The sequence below is a fragment of the Panulirus ornatus genome, chromosome 36, assembly GCF_036320965.1.
Source record: "Panulirus ornatus isolate Po-2019 chromosome 36, ASM3632096v1, whole genome shotgun sequence".
Classification (NCBI taxonomy): domain Eukaryota; kingdom Metazoa; phylum Arthropoda; class Malacostraca; order Decapoda; family Palinuridae; genus Panulirus; species Panulirus ornatus.
This window is the reverse complement of record NC_092259.1, coordinates 18,355,862-18,372,599: the sequence shown is the minus strand read 5'-3', so window position 1 is coordinate 18,372,599 and position 16,738 is coordinate 18,355,862.

The window sequence follows — 16,738 nt, the reverse complement described above, 5'->3', positions numbered from 1 at the left end:
TTACATAACTGAAAAAGTAATGTTTTTAAGATATAATGCGCCCATACATACCACTTTTGCTTTCATTTCAATACATTATCTCTTGATGGAGTAACTAGTGGTCTCACTAGTTACTCGTATGCACAGAAGCATCGACCAAGTGTCAGGAGTACATACATACAACAATAGGTCTTACTAAAGTTTAGGGAAGGAATAACATTCCTTCACAACATCTGTATTGTTTACATAATAGCTGGCCAGTATTGGCCAGTCCCTAGTGTCTCCCTGTCCACCACTTTCCCTTTCAAGAACCCCGCCGCCCAACTTTTATTATTCATATCAATACAACGATTTTCGCTCAACTATTCAGGGTCAGAGTGAGGGGGCTCCAGGGTAAGGATCATAGTACCCAATCCAACCATTATGACGAAACGATTCACAAATATGAGTAAGGAGGGTGACCATATGCCAGAGAAACCAATTAATTACAGTAACACAGTGATGCTTTTGAAATAGATAGAAATTGCGTCAGGTTCAGCACAGTCCACCCTTATCAGTGCCTTACATATTACTTCATCAGAGGAAAGAAATGTGTATGAGAGAAATCTTCACTGTTTGATGTATACAGTCAAAGCCATACTTTTCAGTGGCATACAGAATATCCCCCCAGGCGAGACTACAGGGATAATCATACTTCAAAATCAACAAAGACAAAATCTCTCTTTTGGCTGGTGACAATATTGTCAACGTACATCTGAAGCACAATAGCTTCAAGAGTATCTTTTGCATTTCATAAATAATTCTATTTTTTTTTATATTATTTTTTTTTTATTATACTTTGTCGCTGTCTCCCGCGTTTGCGAGGTAGCGCAAGGAAACAGACGAAAGAAATGGCCCACCCCCCCCCCCCTCCATACACATGTATATACATACGTCCACACACGCAAATATACATACCTACACAGCTTTCCATGGTTTACCCCAGACGCTTCACATGCCTTGATTCAATCCACTGACAGCACGTCAACCCCGGTATACCACATCGCTCCAATTCACTCTATTCCTTGCCCTCCTTTCACCCTCCTGCATGTTCAGGCCCCGATCACACAAAATCTTTTTCACTCCATCTTTCCACCTCCAATTTGGTCTCCCTCTTCTCCTCGTTCCCTCCCCCTCCGACACATATATCCTCTTGGTCAATCTTTCCTCACTCATTCTCTCCATGTGCCCAAACCACTTCAAAACACCCTCTTCTGCTCTCTCAACCACGCTCTTTTTATTTCCACACATCTCTCTTACCCTTACGTTACTCACTCGATCAAACCACCTCACACCACACATTGTCCTCAAACATCTCATTTCCAGCACATCCATCCTCCTGCGCACAACTCTATCCATAGCCCACGCCTCGCAACCATACAACATTGTTGGAACCACTATTCCTTCAAACATACCCATTTTTGCTTTCCGAGATAATGTTCTCGACTTCCACACATTCTTCAAGGCCCCCAGAATTTTCGCCCCCTCCCCCACCCTATGATCCACTTCCGCTTCCATAGTTCCATCCGCTGCCAGATCCACTCCCAGATATCTAAAACACTTCACTTCCTCCAGTTTTTCTCCATTCAAACTCACCTCCCAATTGACTTGACCCTCAACCCTACTGTACCTAATAACCTTGCTCTTATTCACATTTACTCTTAACTTTCTTCTTCCACACACTTTATCAAACTCAGTCACCAGCTTCTGCAGTTTCTCATATAAATAATTTTATATGCACATAAAAAAGTGCAAAATGAAATCATGCAGATCACTCAATATCATATTACATCTGTTCCGACAGTTCTTCGACATATACATTTAACCCTGTGTACACTTTAGTACTGCAGAGAAACTGTCGACCTTTACATACTGCAGAGAATCTGTCAACCTTTACATACTGCAGAGAAACTGTGAACCTTTACATACTGCAGAGGAACTGTCAACCTTTACTTACTGCAGAGGAACTGTCAACCTTTACATACTGCAGAGGAACTGTCAACCTTTACGTACTGCAGAGGAACTGTCAACCTTTACATACTGCAGAGGAACTGTCAACCTTTACGTACTGCAGAGGAACTGTCAACCTTTACATACTGCAGAGGAACTGTCAACCTTAACGTACTGCAGAAGAACTGTCAACCTTTACATACTGCAGAAGAACTGTCAACCTATATAAACTGCAAAGGAACTGTCAACCTTTACATACTGCAGAGGAACTTTCAACCTTTACACATTGCAAGGGAACTATCAACCTTTACATACTGCTGAGGAACTGTTAACTTTTACATACTGCAGAGGAAATGTCAACCTTTTAATACTGCGGAGGAACTGGCAACCTTTACATACTGCAGAGGAACTCAACCTTTACGTACTGCAGTGGAAGTGTCAACCTTTACATACTACAGAGGAACTGTCAACCTTTACATACTGCAGAGGAATTGTCAACCTATACATACTGCAGAGGAAATGTCAACCTTTACATACTGCAGAGGAAATGTCAACCTTTATGTACTGCAGAGGAACTGTCAACCTTTACATACTACAAAGGAACTGTCAACCTTTACATACTGCAGAGGAACTGTCAACCATTACATACTGCAGAGGAAGTGTCAACCTTTACATACTGCAGACGAACTGTCAACCTTTACATACTGCAGAGGAAACTGTCAACCTTTACATACTGCAGAGGAACTGTCAACCTTTACATACTGCAGAGGAAACTGTCAACCTTTTACATACTGCAGAGGAACTGTCAACCTTTACATACTGCAGAGGAACTGTCAACCTTTACATACTGCTGAGGAACTGTTAACCTTTATGTACTGCAGAGGAACTGTCAACCTTAACATACTACAGAGGAACTGTCAAACTTTACGTACTGCGAGGAACTGTCAACCTTTACATACTACAGAGAACTGTCAACTTTACATACGAGCAGAGAACTGTCAACCTTTACAATACTGCAGAAGAACTGTCAACCTTTCTACTGCAGAGGAACTGTCAACCTTTACGATACTGCATAGAAGTCAACCTTTACATACTGGAGAGGAACTGTCAACCTGTACATATTACACAGGAAATATCACCTTTACATATTGCAGAGGAACTTTCAACCTTTATGTACTGCAGAGGAACTGTCAACCTTAGCACACTGCAGAGAAACTGTCAACCTTTACATACTACAGAGGAACTGTCAAACTTTACATACTACACAGGAACGTCAACCTTTACATACTGCAGAGGAACTGTCAACCTTTACGTTCTGCATAGGAAGTCAACCTTACATACTGCAGAGGAACTGTCAAACTTTACATACTGCAGAGGAACTGTCAACCTTTACATACTGCAGAGGAACTGTCAACCTTTACATACTGCAGAGGAACTGTCAACCTTTACATACTGCAGAGGAACTGTCAACCTTTACATACTGCAGAGGAACTGTCAACCTTTACATACTGCAGAGGAACTGTCAACCTTTACATACTGCAGAGGAACTGTCAACCTTTACTTACTGCAGAGGAACTGTCAACCTTTACGTACTGCAGAGGAACTGTCAACCTTTACATACTGCAGAGGAACTGTCAACCTTTACATACTGCAGAGGAACTGTCAACCTTTACGTACTGCAGAGGAACTGTCAACCTTTACATACTGCAGAGGAACTGTCAACCTTTACATACTGCAGAGGAACTGTCAACCTTTACATACTGCAAGGAAATGTCAACCTTTACATACTGCAGAGGAACTGTCAACCTTTACATACTGCAGAGGAACTGTCAACCTTTACATACTGCAGAGGAACTGTCAACCTTTACATACTGCAGAGGAACTGTCAACCTTTACATACTGCAGAGGAACTGTCAACCTTTAAGTACTGCAGAGGAACTGTCAACCTTTACATACTGCAGAGGAAACTGTCAACCTTTACATACTGCAGAGGAACTGTCAACCTTTACATACTGCAGAGGAATTGTCAACCTTTACATACTGCAGAGGAACTGTCAACCTTTACATACTGCAGAGGAACTGTCAACCTTTACATACTGCAGAGGAACTGTCAACCTTTACATACTGTAGAGGAACTGTCAACCTTTACATACTGCAGAGGAACTGTCAACCTTTACATACTGCAGAGGAACTGTCAACCTTTACATACTGCAGAGGAACTGTCAACCTTTACATACTGCAGAGGAACTGTCACCCTTTACATACTGCAGAGGAAATATCAACCTTTATTATACTGCAGAGGAACTCAACCTTTACATACTCCAGAGTAACTATCAATCTTTACATACTTCAGAAGAAGTCAACCTTTACATACTGCAGAGGAACTGTTACCCTTCACATACTGCATAGAGAACTGTCAACCTTTACATACTTCAGAGGAAATGTCAACCTTTGTCAACCTTTACATGCTGCGGAGGAACTGTAAACTTTTACGTTCTGCATAGGAAGTCAACCTTTACATACTGCAGAGGAGCTGTCAACCTGTACATACTGCAAAGGAACTGTCAACCTTTATGTACTGCTGAGGAATTGTCAAACCTGTACATACTGCAAAGGAACTGTCAACCTTTATGTACTGCTGAGGAACTGTCAATCTTTATACAGGGCAAAGGAAATGTCAACCTCTACATACTGCAGACGAATTGTCAACCTTTACATACTGCACAGGAACTGTCAACCTTTACGTACTGCATAGGAAGCCAACCTTTACATACTGCAGAGGAACTGTCAATCTTTACATACTGCAGAGGAACTATCAGCCTTTAGGTACTGCAGCGGAACTATCAACCTTAACACACTGCAGAGGAACTGTCAACCTTTATCCACTGAAGGGGAACTGTCAACCTTTACATGCTGCAGAAGAACTATCAACTTTTACATACTGCTGAGGAACTGTCACCCTTTACATACTGCAGAGGAACTGTCAACCTTTACATACTGCAGAGGAACTGTCAACCTTTACATACGGCAGAAGAACTGTCAACCTTTACATACTGCAGAGGAACTGTCAACCTTTAGATACTGCACAGGAATTGTTAACCTTTATGTACTGCTGAGAAATTGTCAAACTTTACGTACTGCAGAGGAACTGTCAAACTTCACATACTACTTAGGAACTGTCAACATTTACATATTGCAGAGGAACTGTCAACCTTTACGTCCTGCAGAGGAACTGTTAACCTTTATGTACTGCAGCGGAACTGTCAACCTTTACATACTACAGAGGAACTATCAACCTTTACATACTGCAGAGAAACTGTCAACCTTTACATACTAAACATGATCTGTCAACCTTTACATACTGCAGAGGAACTCTCAACCTTTATGTACTGCAGAGGAACTGTCAACCTTTACTTACTACACAAGAACTCTCAACCTTTACAGACTGCAGAGGAACTGTCAAATTTTACATACTGCACAGAAACTGTCAACCTTTACATAGTGCAAAGGAACTTTCAACCTATATATACTGCAGAGGAACTGTCAACCTTTACGTGCGGCAGAGAAACTGTCTACCTCTATATACTGCATAGGAAGTCAACCTTTACATACTGCAGAGGACCCGTCAACCTTTACGTACGGCATACGAAGTCAATCTTTACATACTAAAGAGGAACAGTCAACCTTCACATACTGCAGAGGAACTGTCAACTATTACATACTGCAGAGGAACTGTCAACTTTTATATATTGCAGAGGAACTGTCAACCTTTACATACTCCAGAGGAACTGTCAACCTTCACTTAATGCAGAGGAACTCTGAACCTTTACTTACTGCAGAGGAAATGTCAAACTTTAGATATTGCAGAGGAACTCAACCTTTACATACTGCGGAGGAACTGTCAACCTTTACATACTCTAGAGGAGCAGTCACCCTTTACATACTGCAGAAGAACTGTCAACCTTTACATACTGCAGAGGAACTGTCAACCTTGGCGTTCTGCATGGGAAGTAACCTTTACATACTACAGACGAACTGTCAACCTTTACATGCTGCAGGGGAACTGTCAACCTATACATACTACACAGGAGCTGTCAAACTTTGCTTACTGCAAAGGTATTGTCAACATTTATGTACTACAGAGGAACTGTCAACCTATACATACGGCAGAGGAACTGTCAACCTCTACATAGTTCAGGGGAACTGTCAACCTTTACATACTGCACAGGAACTGTCAAACTTTACATACTTCATAGGAAGTCAACCTTTACATACTGCAGAGGAATTGTCAACCATTATATACTGCTGAGGAACTGTCAAACATTACGTACTGCAGAGGAACTGTCAAACTTTACATATTACACAGGAACTGTCAACTTTTAAATACTGCAGACGAACCGTCAACCATTATGTAATGCAGAGGAACTGTGAATCTTAACACACTGCAGATGAACTGTCAACCTTTACCTACTGCAGAGGAAGTCAACCTTTACATGCTACAGAGAAACTGTCAACCTTTACATACTGCAGAGGAACTGTCAACCTTTACGTGCTGCAGAGGAACTGTCAGCCTTTATGTACTGCAGAGGAACTGTTAACCATTACGTGCTGCAGAGGAACTGTCAACCTTTACATAATGCAAAGGAACTGTCAACATTTACATATTGCAGAGGAACTGTCAACCTTTACATACGGCAGAGGAACAGTCAACCTTTTTCATACTGCAGAGGAACTCAACCTTTGCGTAATGCAGAGGAACTGTCAATCTTTACATACCGCAGAGGAACTATCAACCTTTACATACTACAGAGGAACTGTCTACCTTTACATACTGCAGAAGGAAATTTCAACGTTTACATACTGCAGAGGAACTGTCATCTTTTACATACTAGGGAGGAACTGTCAACCTTTACATACTGCAGAGAAACTGTCAACCTCTACATACTACAGAGGAACTGTCAATCTTTACATACTACATAGGAACTGTCAACCTTTACATACTGCAGAGGAACTGTCAACCTTTGTCTACTGCAGAGGAACTGTCAAACTTTACATACTACACAGGAACTGTCAACCTTTACATACTGCAGAGGGAGTGTCAACCTTTTTGTACTGCAGAAGAACTGTCAATCTTAACACACTGCAGAGGATCTGTCAACCTTTACCTGTAGAGGAACTGCCAACCTTTACATACAACACAGGACCTGTCAACCTTTACATACAATACAGGAACTGTCAACCTTTACATAATGTAGAAGAACTGTCAACCTTTACATACTGCAGAGGAAATGTAAACCTTTATATACTACAGAGGAACTCAACCTTCACCTACTGCAGATGAACTTTCAAACTTTACATACTGCAGAGGAACTGTCAATCTTTACATACTGCAGAGGAACTGTCACTCATTGCATACTGCTGAGGAACTGTCAACCTTTACATAGTGCAGAGGAACTGTCAATCTTTACATACTGCAGAGGAACTGTCAACCTTTACCTACTGCAGAGGAACTGTCAACCTTTAGATACTGCAGAGAAACTCAACCATTACGTACTGCAGAGGACTTGTCAGCCTTTATATGCTGCAGAGGAACTGTCAACCTTTGCACCCTGTAGAGGAGCTGTGACCCTTTACATACTGCAGAGGAACTGTCAACCTTTACATACTACAGACGAATTGTCAACATTTACATACTGTGGAGGAACTGTCAACCTTTTTCATACTGCAGAGGAAGTTAATCCTTGCGTAATGCAGAGGAACTGTTAATCTTTACATACCGCAGAGGAACTTTCAACCTTTACATGCTCCAGAGGAACTGTCAACCTTCACTTAATGCAGACGAACTCTCAACCTTTACCTACTGCAGAGGAAATGTCAAACTTTAGATATTGCAAAGAACTGTCAACCTTTACATACTGTGGAGGAACTGTCATCCTTTACATACTGCGGAGGAACTGTCAACCTTTACATACTGCAGAGGAACTGTCAACCTTTACGTTCTGCAAGGGAAGTAAACCTTTACATGCTGCAGAGGAACTGTCAACCTATACATACTACACAGGAACTGTCAACTTGCTCATACTGCAAAGGAACTATCAACCTTTACATACTACAGAGGAACTGTCAACCTGTACGTACTGCAGAGGAACTCTCAACCTTTACATACTGTAGAGGAACTGTCAACCTTTATATACTGCAGAGGACCTGTCAACCATTATGTACTGCTGAGAAACTGTCAAACTTTACGTACTGCAGAGGAACTGTCAAACTTTACATACTACACAAGAACTGTCAACCTTTGAATACTGCAGAGGAACTGTCAACTTTTATGTATTGCAGAGGAACTGTCAACCTTTGCATACTGCAGAGGAACTGTCAACCTTTACGTGCTGCAGAGGAACCGTCAACCTTTACGTGCTGCAGAGGAACTGTCAACCTTTATATACTGCAAAGGAAGTCAATTTTTATGTACTGCAGAGGAACTGTCAACCTTTACATACTGCAGGGGAACTGTCAACCTTTACGCACTGCATAGGAACTGTCAACCTTTACATACTGCAGAGGAAATGTCAACCTTTACATACTGCAGAGGAACTCAACCTTTATGTACTGAAGAGGAACTGTCAATCTTTACATACTGCAAAGGAACTGTCACCCTTTACATACTGGAGAGGAACTGTCAACCTTTACATACTGCAGAGGAAATGTCAACCTTTACATATTGCAGAGGAACTGTCAACCTTTACATACTACACAGGAACTGTCAACCTTTACATACTGCAGAGGAACTGTCACACTTTATCTACTGCAGAGGAACTGTCAACCTTTACATAGTACGCTGGAACTGTCAACCTTTACATAGTACGCTGGAACTGTCAACCTTTACATACTGCAGAGGTACTGTCAACCTTTACATAATGTGGAGATACTGTCAACCTTTACGAACTGAAGAGGAACTGTCAACCTTAACACACTGCAGAGGAACTGTCAACCTTTACGTACTGCAGAGGAACTGTCAACCTTACATACCTTACATACTGTGGAGGAACTGTCAACTTTTATGTACTGCAGAGGAACTGTCAACCTTTACATACTGCAGAGGAACTGTCAACCTTTACATACTGCAGAGGAACTGTCAACCTTTACATAATGTGGAGATACTGTCAACCTTTAAGTATTGTAGAGGAACTGTGAAATTTACGTACTGCAGAGGAACTGTCAACCTTTACATATTGCAGAGGAACTGTCAACCTTTACATACTGCAGAGGAACTGTCAACCTTTACGTACTGCAGAGGAACTGTCAACCTTTACATACTGCATAGGAAGTCAACCTTTACATACTGCAGAGGAACTGTCAACCTTTACATACTGCAGAGGAACTGTGAACTTTTACGTACAGCAGAGGAACTATCAACCTTTACATACTACAGAGGAACTCTCAATCTTTATGTACTGCAGAGGAACTGTCAACCTTTACATTCTGCAAAGAAACTGTCGACCTTTACGAACTGGTGAGGAACTGTCAACCTTAACATACTGCAGAAAAACTGTCAGCCTTTACGTACTGCAGAGTAACTGTCAATCTTTACATACTATACAGGAACTGGCAACCTTGTTAGCCCTAATGGAGAGATTCTGCCAGCTGTCATTGTTGTAATCAGGACAAACTTGACATCAACTAGATCTTTGATAGTTATCTGTAGCACACAACAATAGAAACCATAGTTAATATCAAATCCACGTAAAACAATATGGCCTTCACATGTGCAACATTTGTAAGCAGGCCAGTGATATGCCATCAAAGGGGATAGAAGTTCGGAGCTAAATCAGGGCTGTAATATAAAACCACTATGCTCATTACCACAACTATGAACTAACTACAGTTAGAGCTCGAGATCTCCCCAAAAGCATGAAGTCATCAAATAATGTTGCTCTTCAGGATCACACGCACTGGGAGTAATTCAGCCATTGGAAACAAAACTGTAAGAGTGTCATTAAAGCATCCAACAGGACTATAAACTGACTGATGTGATCACAAAGGTAGAAGATGGAAAACCAGAGTGACAGAATTTCCCTTGAGTACTGCAAGTGAACTAGTACCACCGAGATCATGCAGATAGTCACTGGTAGCCAACAACACACACCAAGTGCCAACCCAAACACAAGTGAAGGGCACTACTAAAAGAATGAAGCAATTCTTTGCCTTGATCACACCCACTTACAGAACCAGTTTCAGTATTGGTGACACCAGACTTGACCAAGCAATACTCACCTTGTTGCCATACAATACCAAAGAGTTTGACTATAATGTAAAAACAACCAGAAAACTGAAGTTCTGAGCAACAGATCTTCCTATGCCCTGCTCTCTCACAGCAGAAATACATGAACGAATTGCACATTGGAGATGTGATCCAATCATTTAATCTAAAATATAGACAGTAAATTATCAAGCAATATCTAAATCACATAATTTTGAAAGGAAGAAAAATTCTTCCTTTTTGAATGATGATTTCTAATACCCATTTTTTGGAGACTTATCAGAATAAGCAATATAACAAGGTTGTTATCTATCTATCTGTATCTCAGATGCCCATTCCCTCCAGGAACTCCCACCAAGTGGTGGCCACAAGAAAAGTCTCCACTTATCCCTGTCCATACATACTCCCTTTGCATACACCATTCCATGCATTCTTCCACCATTCTCCCTCCACCCTATTTACCCATGTCACAGGTGGTCTTCCTCTCACACCGACCTCTTTGATTATATCATCATACACTCTCCTTGTAAACTTCCAGTCTTGCATTCTTTCCCCATGCCCAAACCATCATAAAGTATCACATTTCACCCATTCTTCCACTCCACAATTCATTTCCTTTGCATTCCTTGCCATACCACATCTCTCATATACCCTTTCATTTTTTTCATTTCATCTAGTCATACCCCACGCTCTTCTCAAATAGCTCATTTCCACAGCCTAGATTCTTGAACCCTGTGATTCATTCCATGTCCATGTTTTGGCTCCATAGGTCAGGGTTGGGAGGACTATGCTGTACCTTAATCCTCTCTTCACTTCCAGACTTACACCTCTACCCTTCATTATTCTATTAAGGGACCCAATGACTCTTCTACTTTATACTTATCTCTCCTTACAGGTCACCAAACTTACCCAAGACAGCTCACAAATTCAAAAATTCTCTCACTTCTACCAGTCTTTCTACCCCCATATCCAAAGCACAATTTAGTACACTTTCTTCTTTCACTCTATATGGTTTTACAAAATCTATACTTTCACTTGGTTTCCTCTCAAACACCATTACTTTACTTTTACTAGCATTTAACTTCAATCACCCACACTTACACACACATTATAAAACACAACCTTCTGCGACTCCTCTTCACTTGGCAAACAACACAGTACTATTTGCGAACAGGCTTACCAATATACATAAAAATGAAAAAATATCCACCATATCTCACCACCACACCATCTGTGCACCACTTTTCCCTAGTTTCTCTTTCACCTCTCTTATCACTCCATCCAAATATATATCAAACCACAGTGACATCACACGGCCTTGCCTCACACCTCTATGTATGACAAAACTTTCGCTCAATTCGCAATCCACTCTTACACTTACATTTAATCCTCTACCGAATGCTTCACACCATCCAACAGATGACCCCCTACCCCATATATCCTTAACACATCCCATAAAGCATTCCACTCAAAGCTGTTATGCATTTTCTCCAGATCCAAAAAAGCTGCATATAGCTACTTGCCTTTAACTGAATACTTTTCCATGGTCATCTTTACCACAAAAATCGGATCCACACATCTCCTACCTTTCCTAAAACCCCCTTCCTTTTCATTTATTCTGCATTCAGTCACTTCCATCACTCTATCCATTAACATTCTTACATACACTTTTCCTGGTATACCTAAGTGACTTATTCCCTTATAATTGCTACATACATCCTTAACACCTTTTCCTTTGCATAAAGAAACAATAATAGCTTCCACCCAATCCTCAGGCACAACCTTCTGTTTCTATGCTAAATTACATATCAGAAGCCTCTACTCTATCACACTTTCTCCACCATACTTCAGCATTTCAGCTGTAATCCCATCCACTCCAGATGCCTTTCCTACCTTTAGCCTCATTATTGCCCTTCTTACTTCCCTTTTTGCTGTAGGCCCTTGCACTTGTATCCTCTTCCTTCCATCCTCCATACCCATGCTGCCTCCCCTTCTCCCTCATTCATCAGTTCTTCAAAATACTCTTTCCATTTTCTTTTTGCTTCCTTCTTTTGATTCAGCAACTCCCCTTCCTTACTGGCACAGATATAGATAGATAGATAATTATTATATCTATCTATTATTCTTATTTATTTATTTTGCTTTGTCGCTGTCTCCCGCGTTAGCGAGGTGGCACAAGGAAACAGACGAAAGAATGGCCCAACCCGCCCACATACACTTGTATGTACATACACGTCCATACACGCAAATATACATACCTATACATCTCAATGTACAAATATATATATATACACACACGCAGACATATACATATATACACATGTACATAATTCATACTGTCTGCCTTTATTGAGTCCCATCACCACCTCGCCACACGTGGAATAACAACCCCCTCCCCCCTCATGTGTGCGAGGTAGTGCTAGGAAAAGACAACAAAGGCCACATTCATTCACACTCAGTCTCTAGCTGTCATGTAATAATGCACCAAAACCACAGCTCGCTTTTCACATCCAGGCCCCACACAACTTTCCATGGTTTACCCCAGACGCTTCACATGCCCTGGTTCAATCCATTGACAGCACATCGACCCCAGTATACCACATCGTTCCAATTCACTCTATTCCTTGCACGCCTTTCACCCTCCTGCATGTTCAGGCCCCGATCACTCAAAATCCCTTTCACTCCATCTTTCCACTTCCAATTTGGTCTCCCACTTCTCCTTGTCCCCTCCACCTCTGACACATATATCCTCTTGGTCAATCTTTCTTCACTCATTCTCTCCATGTGACCAAACCATATCAAAACACCCTCTTCTGCTCTCTCAATCACACTCTTTTTAGTACCACACATCTCTCTTACCCTATTATTACTTACTCGATTAAACCAACTCACACCACATATTGTCCTCAAACATCTCATTTCCAGCATATCCACCCTCCTACACACAACTCTATCCATAGCCCATGCCTCGCAACCATACAACATTGTTGGAACCGCTATTCCTTCTAACATACCCATTTTTGCTTTCCGAGATAATGTTCTCGACTTCCACACATTCTTCAAGGCTCCCAGAATTTTCGCCCCCTCCCCCACCCTATGATTCATTTCCACTTCCATGGTTCCATCCGCTGCCAGATCCACTCCCAGATATCTAAAACACTTTACTTCCTCCAGTTTTTCTCCATTCAAACTTACCTCCCCATTGCCTTGACCCTCAACCCTACTGTACCTAATAACCTTGCTCTTATTCACATTTACTCTTAACTTTCTTCTTTCACATACTTTACCAAACTCAGTCACCAGCTTCTGCAGTTTCTCACATGAATCAGCCACCAGCGCTGTATCATCAGCAAACAACAACTGACTCACTTCCCAAGCTCTCTCATCCACAACAGACTGCATACTTGCCCCTCTTTCCAAAACTCTTGCATTCACCTCTCTAACAACCCCATCCATAAACAAATTAAACAACCATGGAGACATCACACACCCCTGCCGCAAACCTACATTCACTGAGAACCAATCACTTTCCTCTATTCCTACACGTACATATGCCTTACGTCCTCAACAAAAACTTTTCACTGCTTCTAACAACTTGCCTCCCACACCATATATTCTTAATACCTTCCACAGAGCATCTCTATCAACTCTATCATATGCCTTCTCCAGATCCATAAATGCTACATTCAAATCCATTTGCTTTTCTAAGTATTTCTCACATACATTCTTCAAAGCAAACACCTGATCCACACATCCTCTACCACTTCTGAAACCACACTGCTCTTCCCCAATCTGATTCTCTGTACATGCCTTCACCCTCTCAATCAATACCCTCCCATATAATTTACCAGGAATACTCAACAAACTTATACCTCTGTAACTTGAGCACTCACTCTTATCCCCTTTGCCTTTGTACAATGGCACTATGCAAGCATTCTGCCAATCCTCAGGCACCTCACCATGAGTCATACATACATTGAATAACCTTACCAACCAGTCAACAATACAGTCACCCCCTTTTTTAATAAATTCCACTGCAATACCATCCAAAACCTGCTGCCTTGCCGGCTTTCATCTTCCGCAAAGCTTTTACTACCTCTTTTCTGTTTACCAAATCATTTTCCCTAACCCTCTCACTTTGCACACCACCTCGACCAAAACACCCTATATCTGCCACTCTATCATCAAACATATTCAACAAACCTTCAAAATACTCACTCCATCTCCTTCTCACATCACCACTATTTGTTATCACCTCCCCATTAGCTCCCTTCACTGAAGTTCCCATTTGCTCCCTTGTCTTACGCACTTTATTTACCTCCTTCCAAAACATCTTTTTATTCTCCCTAAAATCTAATGATACTCTCTCACCCCAACTCTCATTTGCCCTCTTTTTCACCTCTTGCACCTTTCTCTTGACCTCCTGCCTCTTTCTTTTATACATCTCCCACTCATTTGCATTTTTTCCCTGCAAGAATCGACCAAATGCCTCTCTCTTCTCTTTCACTAATAATCTTACTTCTTCATCCCACCACTCACTACCCTTTCTAATCAACCAACCTCCCACGCTTCTCATGCCACAAGCATCTTTTGCGCAAGCCATCACTGCTTCCCTAAATGCATCCCATTCCTCCTCCACTCCCCTTACCTCCTTTGTTCTTACCTTTTTCCATTCTGTACTCAGTTTCTCCTGGTACTTCCTCACACAAGTCTCCTTCCCAAGCTCACTTACTCTCACCACTCTCTTCACCCCAACATTCTCTTCTTTTCTGAAAACCCATACAAATCTTCGCCTTCGCCTCCACAAGATAATGATCAGACATCCCTCCAGTTGAACCTCTCGGCACATTAACATCCAAAAGTCTCTCTTTCGTGCGCCTATCAGTTAACACATAATCCAATAACACTCTCTGGCCATCTCTCCTATTTACATACGTATACTTATGTATATCTCGCTTTTTAAACCAGGTATTCCCAATCACCAGTCCTTTTTCAGCACATAAATCTACAAGCCCTTCACCATTTCCATTTACAACACTCAACACCCCATGTATACCAATTATTCCCTCAACTGCCACATTACTCACCTTTGCATTCAAATCACCCATCACTATAAACAGGTCTTGTGCATCAAAACCACTGACACACTCATTCAGCTGCTCCCAAAACACTTGCCTCTCATGATCTTTCTTCTCATGCCCAGGTGCATATGCACCAATAATCACCCATCTATCTTCATCAACTTTCAGTTTTACCCATATCAATCTAGAATTTACTTTCTTACACTCTATCACATACTCCCACAACTCCTGTTTCAGGAGTAGTGCTACTCCTTCCCTTGCTCTTGTCCTCTCACTAACCCCTGACTTTACTCCCAAGATTCCCAAACCACTCTTCCCCTTTACCCTTGAGCTTCGTTTCACTCAGAGCCAAAACATCCAGGTTCCTTTCCTCAAACATACTACCTATCTCTCCTTTTTTCTCATCTTGGTTACATCCACACACATTTAGACACACCAATCTGAGCCTTCGAGGAGGATGAGCACTCCCCGCGTGACTCCTTCTTCTGTTTCCCCTTTTAGAAAGTTAAAATACAAGGAGGGGAGGGTTTCTGGCCCCCCGCTTCTGTCCCCTTTAGTCGCCTTCTACGACACATGAGGAATGTGTGGGAAGTATTCTTTCTCCCCTATCCCCAGGGATAATAGATAATTATAACATGCAGTAATCTCGGCACTTTCTGCCCTCCTTTTCCAAAATCTAGGTCTTCGAGTATTAAAATTCTCTGAAACTTCATATTCAACTCATACTTTTTCTCACATGTCAGTAACTTTTCCTTTTGAGCTTAATCTAATAAATTGGTCATTTACTGATAATTTGTTTCTCATTTTGTTACTTAGTTGGTGGTGTTCTGTAAACTTAACATCTATGTTTCTTTTATAACATTTGCTTCTCCCTCAGTTGGTCTCCTAACATATGTTTAAGGTCTCTGCTTCCTTCCTCTTTCAGTTTGTAATAGAGATCAAGTGTTAGATTATCTCTTTTTTCCAATTGGAGGTTCATAGATGTTTCTCAATTTCATGTCTAGTCCATGAGTGGAGATTCATAAATATTTCTCTATTTCAAGCCAAGGGTGTGCATCAGCCATGATGGATCACCCACATTTCTACATCATGTGACTAGATACGTGTTGGTAAGAAAAGTTCTGTATACTTAAAAGGATATGCTGTTTTCATCAACAAGTGGGTCTAGGGTACCTCAGAATATTTCTTTACAGTTAAAATTTCCTAAAATAGGAATTTTGCCACCATTTTGGTGGCAATTTTTGCTGTTTCTTCTACCACTTTGATCATTCCTTCATTTCTCTTATCAGAAAGCTGTCTTGGTTCTTCTCATCTTCTTGGTGGATGGTATGCTAACAACTTTAATAGGTAATTTCATCAGTTACCATTTTCTCTAAAATGTATCAGCTAAAATGACTACTATTTACCATAACTTCTTGGAAGTTATGGT